The sequence below is a fragment of the Peromyscus maniculatus genome, chromosome X, assembly GCF_049852395.1.
Source record: "Peromyscus maniculatus bairdii isolate BWxNUB_F1_BW_parent chromosome X, HU_Pman_BW_mat_3.1, whole genome shotgun sequence".
In the NCBI taxonomy this organism is placed as follows: Eukaryota; Metazoa; Chordata; class Mammalia; order Rodentia; family Cricetidae; genus Peromyscus; species Peromyscus maniculatus.
The window spans coordinates 139,351,228-139,360,966 of NC_134875.1; positions in this window are offsets into that span (position 1 = coordinate 139,351,228).

The window sequence follows — 9,739 nt, forward strand, 5'->3', positions numbered from 1 at the left end:
CTTCTGCCCTGACGTCTGCCCATCTCCTTGTGGTTCCTTCTTGGTCTTATCAGTGTACTTGTTTCAGAAAGAGCTGACAGATTCAGGAAGTCTCTCTCTCTTGTCCAAAAGGGAGTTCTCTTGTCCAAATGGGAACTCCGGGGCAGGATGGAAGCTCTTATCTGGACCGGAAGTCTCTGGTCCAGAAGGGAAGTCAGGAGCAGGATGGGAGCTGGGGGCCAGTCTCTAAGTCTCAGGAGGAGGCTGGGGGTCTCGGGCAGATGGGCGTGGGGGTCGGGCGTGGAGATTACAGGGGCTGCTGGGGGGCTTGGAGAAGGGGATCCCTCCCCGTGGGGCTACAAGGGGACCTGCCCGGTGGCCAGAACCTGGGGCCAAGTTGGGCAGGTCTTCCCGGAGTGCCTGGTGCCCAGGGATGGAGTCCGGGTTGGGCCCGGATACTCACCTCTGGTCCAGAAGGGAAGTCGGGGGCAGGATGGGAGCTGGGGACCGGTCTCTAAGTCTCAGGAAGTGGCTGGGGTCTCGAGCAGATGGGCGTGGGGGCAGGGCGCGGAGATTGCAGGGGCTGCCGGGGGGCTTGGAAAAGGGGATCCCTACCAGTGGGGCTAGAAGGGCACCTGCCCAGTGGCCAGAACCTGGTGCCAAGTTGGGCAGGTCTTCCCAGAGTGGCTGGTGCCCAGGGATGGGGTCCAGGTTGGGCCAGGATACTCACCTCTGGTCCAGAGGGGAAGTCGGGGGCAGGATGGGAGCTGGGGACCAGTCTCTAAGTCTCAGGAAGTGGCTGGGGTCTCGGGCAGGTAGGCGTGGGGGCAGGGCACGGAGATTGCAGGGGCTCTGGTCTAGAAGGGAAGTCGGGGGCAGGATGGTGTTGGAGACCGACTCTGGACAGCTGTGTCTTGAACCTTGTGTTACCTGCCACGATTTATCAAGCCTCGTGTAAATAAGAGGCTTTTAGTCTAACCTAGGAATGTAGGATTAAATAAACCTCTTTAAATCAGCTAGCTGCAGGGGCCTGGGACCAAAGCGACCTCCTGCTGACCCTCCTTAGGAATTTTCTTTGTCCTCTCCTCACTCCTGCTCCCCCTCCCTACCTGAAGCCCTGTTTATAAGCTCTAACACCAGTCAATAAAGTGAGACCTTGACGCAACTCAGACTGACTTTGTCTTTCTTTATGCGCTTGGTCTCCTTTCCCTCTCACCCCCCATTGATTCACAGGTGGTCCCTCCTCGAGACCCTCGAATAACCTGGCCTGCTGGACGGGTCAAGTGGCGCCCGAACGTGGGGCTCGAGGCATGGCGGCTCACTACTGGACGGCAAAGAGAAAACGTGGTCTGGCCAGACTCACTAGGGTAGAGGTGCCCCAACAGCATCACTCGTGCGCCGTGGGCAGCCTTGAGGTAAGTGCCGTTCATCAATCAATGGGTAAAGCACTCTCTAAAGAGGCTCTCTTCATTAAGGAAATGAAGAAATCAGGGAGAGGGGAATAAGAGTCAAAAACAAAGAAAGAAAAAAAGATTTAACTAAGTTTTTCTGTTTCGTGGAAGAAAAATGTCCCTGGCTGGTTATTAATGGCCCGGGCATCCACCCTTTGACGTGGAATAAAGTTGGAAAGGATATCAGTAACTTACTTAAGGACTGAGAGAACGTCCTCGATGCATTCGTTAGTTTCTATGGAGTAATCAGAGATGTTTTAAAGGATTCAGAAAAAAATAGTAGGGTGTCACATCTTCTGGCACTTGCTGAGGACCTATTAAATGATGTGTCTGTCCCAGAAGACGGTAAGAGTGAGGTTGTCACAAATCACATTGAACAAAAGACCAAAAGACCCCACCGGGACCCTCAAGGGTCCAGAGATTTATTGACATCTACCGGTAAGAGCGTTCTCTGTCTTGTCTCTGTCTCTGTCTTGTGTCCTTAAGTTTTGTGCCAGTCGACTGATTTGTACTTTGCAGGCTCTCACTGGGACAGACGTGTCCGGACAGTGATCCTGGGAGGGAAAGAGAGACGTCTCATTCCCTGATTTGGGCAAGGGACCCCCTAGTCCCGAGCCATTTGGGGCCACCTCAGAGGTGACCATTTGATTTTAGGAGTCTTCTCCAGGGAGTGCTCAGGAGAGGAGCATCTTTGGGTACCTTTCTCCATGGTGGGAGGAAGTGCCACTTTGTATTTTGTTCCGGGAAATTGTTAGAGACATTTTGTGGGGTTTTTTGTGTGTTTTATTGTGGTCATTGTTACTTGACATTCTGTTTCTCTTCCAAGAAATAAGGTACATGTCTGACTGACAGGGATATGAAAGCCCCCTGATGTCTGATCAAGGTCAGAGATCCTCGAGTCTCGATTGTTTTTGGTGTGATTGAGCCTGGAGGGTCACTCTCCACAGAGCACATCAGGCTGTCATTGTTCTTGGAGCTTTGTTGGTTGTCTCATTGGGGCAAAGTTTTTCTTTCGTGTGCCCTTGGTCTTATGTGTAGTGTGTTAACTGTTCTCATTGTTGACTTGACTGTGACGGACGCTATGGGACAGTACCCTTCTTCTCCACTAGACCTTTGCCTAGCCCACTGGAGGGATGTGCGAGCCACAATCGAGGGGCTTGCTTGCTGTGAGTGAGGCCATCATCATCTCAGTGCTGATGTGCCAGTACTTGGATTGTCTGTGTAAATGTCATCTGTTTCTGCTACTCATCTCCCTTATTTTCCTGGGGGGAGGAGAGAGAGGCACAGCGAGGGCCACCTCCCTCCCTCCCTAGCTCTCTTGCTATCAGGACTGCAGGCAGCTGGCTGCTCTCACGAGGGTGGGGGTTTGTGCTCTCAGTACAGGCGGGCTAAGATTCTCATGTCCTGCTCTGGACAGGGCAATGGCTGCCTGCAACTGACAAAACTGTGTGAACACTGAACAGAGAATCTGACTTTAGTCAGAGGGGTTAACAAAACTTTTTTTCAGGAACACTGGCAGCCAAGGAGATACTTTATGACCACTGCTCCCCCTCCCTTCCTTTACTGTGATAACTTCAAAGTCTCTTCTGCCAGCTAGGAATTTCTCTTGTTAACCCTTCTCTGTCCTGATTGTGAAACCTCAGTAACCTCCCCCCCCCACAACTTCATCCCCTACAGACAAAGAGAAGCTAAAACCAGGATTCTTAAATGTAGATAAGAACTTAGACGCCTTTTTCCAGGTGGCTTTATCAACTACAGAAACTTAAGAAATCACAGAGTTAGGATATATGACCATCTGACAGAGACTAAGTGGTCATAAAACATCCCAAACATCCCAAACTCCCCAAACCCCGGGGACAGCTCATAAAACTCCTAAACACAGTTGCTAAACAAACGAGAAATTAAGATAACATTAAAAACTACTGATATGAACCTAAAAGAGGGATGTGGGCGGTGGGAGATGAATTATGTGGTCTGTGCTAGCCTTACAAAGAAAGACATGTGCTCCTTCCAACCTCCCTGCTGTGTGTGAGAAGTTTGGAACTAGCCCCCCTGCCGAGGCTTGTAAACTTCATTTGTATAAACCTTGCTTTTGCATTCTGTACCTGAGGTCTCCAGTGGCTTCTTTGGGGACGCGATCTGGGCATAACACTGATATTGCTTAATAAAGAAATGTTAAATTACCAGTTCAAGATACTGGGGAAATTATGCTTTTGTTTTCACAGGAAAAATAAAAATTTACATGGGTTTTGGTCATTTGAGTTGAATGTGTTACAAATACTTGCCATCATTTAAGAAAATTGGTTTCAAATTATTGTTGTTTAAAATAAAAGTTTAAATAAATGATTTTTTGACTTGAGGAAGCAATTTAAGATGTAAAAATTTAAAGGCTTAAACATGTCATGAGGGTTTAAAAAATATAATGAAACTTTAAGGTCTAACTTTAAAGTTTAAGTAAACATGTTTCAGATTTCTTTCTCTTGCTATTCTGCTGTTACATGGAGACTCCAAAGGGTCATCGTTTTAAAAATGTCTGTCTACTCTGCAGGTATGAATGAAAATGTGGCCACATGTATGTTTGGTTTTGAATGTCTGAGTTTGCATGCATGTCCTTTGTGTTTAGGAATACAAGTTAATACTAGTCATCTGGCTATCCAGATACTAGTTTAAAGCATAAACGGTTCTATTTAAAATAAAACAAACTGAGAGGTATATTTGACTAATATATCTATAGGAGAACAAATTAGCCTGGTCATTATTACCAAACTTAGAGATATTTTCAAGATTAGGCCTAGATTTATTTGGCTCAGATACATTTAATAGATAATTGTCCTCAAACCTGTCAATGATCTGATGAATATGACATTTAAATTATTTGATTAAAAACTTACTATCAGAAACAGAGACTCCTAGCTCCCCAGCTCCTAGCAATGACTCCCAAGGTCTCCAAAGAAGATATGGAATGACAAAAAGATGCCACCTGAATTGCGAAAGACACTGACCACAGGGCAAGATGCCCCAATGCAACACCTGCCTCCAGGACCCAGCCCAGACTGTGGACAAGTAGTAGGACACTGTCAGTCTTCCGTGTCCCTATTCCACAGAAAAGGTACTCTGCCTTATGGGCTTGATGGTGGTAAAAGATTGATGTTGTTCTGACTGGTACCTCCAACACTATAGAAACCTGGGTAAGGGGTTGATCACTGTAATTTATAGGATTGGAAGCTTCTTGGTCTGCACTCAGATATAGTTTATCCTTCTCAGATCTCTGACACTGCTGATGACTAGGCTAGCTCTAATTTTGTCAGCATGGCAGCATCAGACAACCAGATCTTTCTGCAAGGCCATAGCTAGCTTGTAAGTGCACTTTTAAGAAAATGTTCTAAGATGTAAAAATTTAAATAAATCATAAAGGTTCGGATATGAGTCTAAAATAAGATATGTTTCAGATTACTCTCCTGTTCTATGGTTCAGAGCTTAACATTTAGGAGTCCTGATGAGCTGGTAGAGCAATGACCACTTACTGTTCAGTCACAAGTTCAACATTTTGGATTTGTTTTAGATGTCATATAGATATGTCTAATGTAAGCCTAAAAGTGCTTTTCACCAGGCTTAAAATCTCTGTCCAACTTACACCTGGCTTTCTGGACAGAAGTAAAATGCCCAAATCTGTAGTTCTTGTTGGGACTCAAAGGTATAAGTCTACTTCTGCTGTTTTACAGATACCCTTTATCTGCTTTGTCTACAATATGGATTTCAGTACAGATTGGTAATACTAATGTATCTAAAACTTTTATGTCATTCTGCAAAAAGGCCTCAAAGGATCAAAAGAGTCATAAAAACATAGACCCACTTCACAGAGGTCGAAAGGACCCCAGATAAGTATTCCTAAAGATGGTATTTTTCCTTTCTCCTGGTCTTGGGATTACTGCTTTTCCCATTACTATGGGTATAAACCTAAGGGTTCCAAATAAATTCATAAATTTCAACCTCTGTTCCTAGTTTAAATCTGTCTCAACAGATTTCTACTTGGCTGGCAGACACCTCCAAGTTTCAGTTGCTGACTCCACCACTCCAGACGACTGTGGACTCCGGACGTGCTAAAGGCTAACGTAGACCAGCCCAGCTAACATGATTCTTCTCTGTCACTATGGTGTCAGGCAGCTACATGATACTGACAAATGCCCCCTGCCCAGTCTTTGACCAGCTTTTCAGCCTTTTGGGGGAGGGGCCCTGATAACGACGCCCCAATGCCAGCTTGAAGCAGTTCCAGAAGAGAATACATCGTCCCATTTTCCTTGATAAGAAGAGCCTGAGATGCTGGGTCAAAAAAACTCCCTGGCATAGAGACAAGATGGCTAATTATACATGAACTATGCATGGCCATTGCAGGTCATGAGTTACTAAAATAGGCCATGAGTTACCAAATGTAATGCCATAATTTTAAGATTAAAATTTGCCCAAAAGAAAATGGGGGAATGAAAGACTCTAGCCCTTCAGGCTTACACCCCCAAGCCTCAGGAATAGAGAAAACTTCAAGCACCAGGAAATGAGAAACTAAAAATCTAGTTCCAAGAGCAACCTGACTTAGCCATTGTTCAATCTCCCCTGCAACCATATAACAATGTAAAGAGATTTCTGCTAAGAGATGTGCTCAACTGTGACTGGGATAGTTGCAGGTGTTCCAGGAAGGACCACTGTGACCTTTGTGTAAACTCCACTCCCGCCTTGGTACCCCTCTCTTGAGGTATCAGGAAAAATGTACCTGTTGATGCAAATTACCCGTCTGTGATCACTCTGTACCCACACCATGATCTTGTGAAACGAAATTGTATGGGAATTGTAATCTTGTGGGTTTTTCCTTTATTAGCCTTTATGGGGCTTCAGTAAGATGCGGCTCTTGCTCTTAGGAGCAGGGTTTGCCCTTCTATATAGAAGCTTTAAAGAATCCCCTTGGCTTTCTACCCTGATCCCCACCCTCCTGGCCCCCCTGATTATTTTCCTTCTCCTTCTCATTACCTTTGGTCCCTGGGCCTTTCAGCAGTTGACTCGGTTTATCAAAAATCAGATTGATTCGGCCTTACCACGACAGGTCTCGATTCATTATCACAGAGTAGATTCCTAGGAGGCCAGCCAGGAGCCCCATCAAGGACTCAGATTCAGTGTCCTAAAGCCCTAACATCCCCACGGTCTTGCTAGAGAGTACTCAATGACGGGAATAGTACAGGGCCCATGCAGGAGACAACAGCGTACAGAGGTCGTTGATACCGGCTCAACATGGCACCTGCCATGCGTGGGAGTCCCCCTGTATAGCCTAAGACAGAGGCTCTCTCGGACCTCCGCCACCCTGATCACATGGACTTGGTCCATTTTTGAGAAAAGAGGGGGAACTGTTGGAGACCGACTCTGGACAGCTGTGTCTTGAACCTTGTGTTACCTGCCACGATTTATCAAGCCTCGTGTAAATAAGAGGCTTTTAGTCTAACCTAGGAATGTAGGATTAAATAAACCTCTTTAAATCAGCTAGCTGCAGGGGCCTGGGACCAAAGCGACCTCCTGCTGACCCTCCTTAGGAATTTTCTTTGTCCTCTCCTCACTCCTGCTCCCCCTCCCTACCTGAAGCCCTGTTTATAAGCTCTAACACCAGTCAATAAAGTGAGACCTTGACACAACTCAGACTGACTTTGTCTTTCTTTACGCGCTTGGTCTCCTTTCCCTCTCACCCCCCATTGATTCACAGGTGGTCCCTCCTCGAGACCCTCGAATAACCTGGCCTGCTGGAAGGGTCAGGATGGGAGCTGGGGGCAGGTCTCTAAGTCTCAGGAAGTGGCTGGGGTCTCGGGCAGATGGGCGTGGGGGCAGGGCACGGAGATTGCAGGGGCTGCAGGGGAGCTTGGAAAAGGGGATCCCTCCCAGTGGGGCTAGAAGGGGACCTTCCCGGTGGCCAGAACCTGGGGCCAAGTTGGGCAGGTCTTCCCGGAGTGGTTGGTGCCCAAGTATCTGGTCATGGTGTTTTTATCACAGCAGTAGAAACCCTAACTAGTATCATCAAAGTAACAGTTTGAAGTAAAACACAGAAAGATAAAAGGAGGATATTTTTCTATTCAAAACAAAATACCTCATGGTTTTATATACATATAATCTGTTATTACTGGCAATATATACTTTGTGTCTCTATCTAAGATGTTTCTACAAGGTAAGGTGGTCTCAAAGTCTCCAATGAAGACAGTTTGCCTAAAGTGAAACTTCTATCTTCCACCACACAGACACTGGAGGGCAAGGAATGGGGGATGAGGATGTAGATAGAGTTTTCCTGTCTGGCCCAGTCAGGACAAATCTTTGTCACCTGCCAGTCCCACAGCCGCTCAGACCCAACCAAATAAACACAGAGACTTATATTGCTTACAAACTGTAAGGCTGTGGCAGGCTTCTTGCTAACTTTTTATAGCTTAAATTAACCCATTTCCATAAGTCTATACCTTGCCACGTGGCTGTGGCTTACCAGTGTCTTCACATTCTGCTTGTCCTGGCTGCAGCTGGCAGTGACTCCTTCTGCCTTCCTGTTCTTTCTTTTCTCCTCTCTGTTAGTCCCTCCTAAACTTCCTGCCTAGGCACTGGTCAATCAGTATTTTAATTATTGACCAATCAGAGCAACACATTTGCCATACAGACCATCCCATAGCATGAGGGCTTAGTTTTTTTCAAATAACTATCTCTACTATGTCCATCAAGCATTGTAGAATTTATTTGATGCATGATTTCAAAAAGGAAAATCCTCTTTTAAAGACTATTCACATACAAAGGGAAGTTAAGCACACTGGTCCTTTATGGCCAAATATGGCTAGGAAGTTGTGTTCTTTGCTCATAATCCACCATTCAGCCTTAGTAGCCATGGAAACAAGAATTTTTAAAGTGAGTAAATTCTCTGTCAACTGGCAGTCACTCACATTTAGTCTTACTAGAAGAGAAAAAGAGGCAAGTATTTTACATTCCCAGGTGGTTTTAATAATCACATTCAATTTCACGGAACAGAGAATGCCAGAAAGGGCCATTGACATGTGGGTAAGTGTCTAGAAGTCCCATGTGGGACGGCAGGTAATCATTGAGCTGCCCTGTGGGTTTTAGTTGTGTAGGTCCCTGATGTTGAGTTTATGAATTAACCTCTCTCTGTTGTGTCCTTACTTACAAAATGGGGGAAATGATTAGATGGGTGTCCTTAGTAAGATGTATGCATATTCCTGAAGTGTTTAAATGAGATTCTTCTTAAGCCAAGGACAGGAATGAATGGAAAGGATTGTGGGATCAACCGGATAGAGAGACATTTCTCTGAGCTGAAATGTCTGCCTAATACAATTTCTTTTTTCTGAAGGTTTTTCCACTCTTTCTCTGACTGCATATATGGGCATTTACTGTCACTGGGAAGAACGACTGTGATCCTGCCACCTTCTAAATGAATCTTCTTATCCATAATACACAAAGGTATAAAAACTTTATGTTATATATGGGAGCTTTCAAATATGGTCTTTATGAATCACATGCATCTACTCCACGTGTTTCAAACACGCGAAGAAACAGATACTGCCAAGCTAGCTCATTTTTTTTTTTCTGGAACACCAGCAATCTCCATTGTGTTCTCAGTACTGCTTCAAAGCACACTGTTCTTGTAGTCCATTGCCTCGGGCCTGCCTTGCAAAGGAAGATGATGTGGGCAGGGTGTTACCCAAGCCACCATGAATTGTGAACCCATCTTGCTGATGAAACTTCCCTAGTAGAACAGCTACTGCCTTCACTCAGTCAGGAAACACATTCTACAGAGAATTTAGAACAGGGGGTAGCTGTTAGGGAAAGTTTCCTGGCAAGGAGATCCAGTGTGTATGCCCCTTCAACCTTCTGCATGCACAGTTAGCAGTGATGTTATCACAGGCCTAGTGAGTAAATGACTCACCTCCTTCCTTCATCCTAAGACTGGAATTGAGAAAAGATGCAAAGAAGTTTGTTTCAAGTTACAATATAGAGTGTAAATTTTCTGTGAAAAGATATTTGCTAACAAAAATATGTCAGGATTCTTTTTTTTTACTGAAATGAAGCTAATTATCTAAAGATGAAATTTTAAGTAAGAGATATGCTAAAATTAGAAAAATCCACTTTTATGGATTTCTAAGATTTTATGTGTTAATTATCCATTTCCCCTATCCCTCTGACTCACTCTCTGGACAATTTTACATATAGATTTTGGTTTACAGATACTAAAGAAGAATTCAGGGTTTGTGTGTATTGGATAATCACTTTACCACTGAACTCTATCCCCA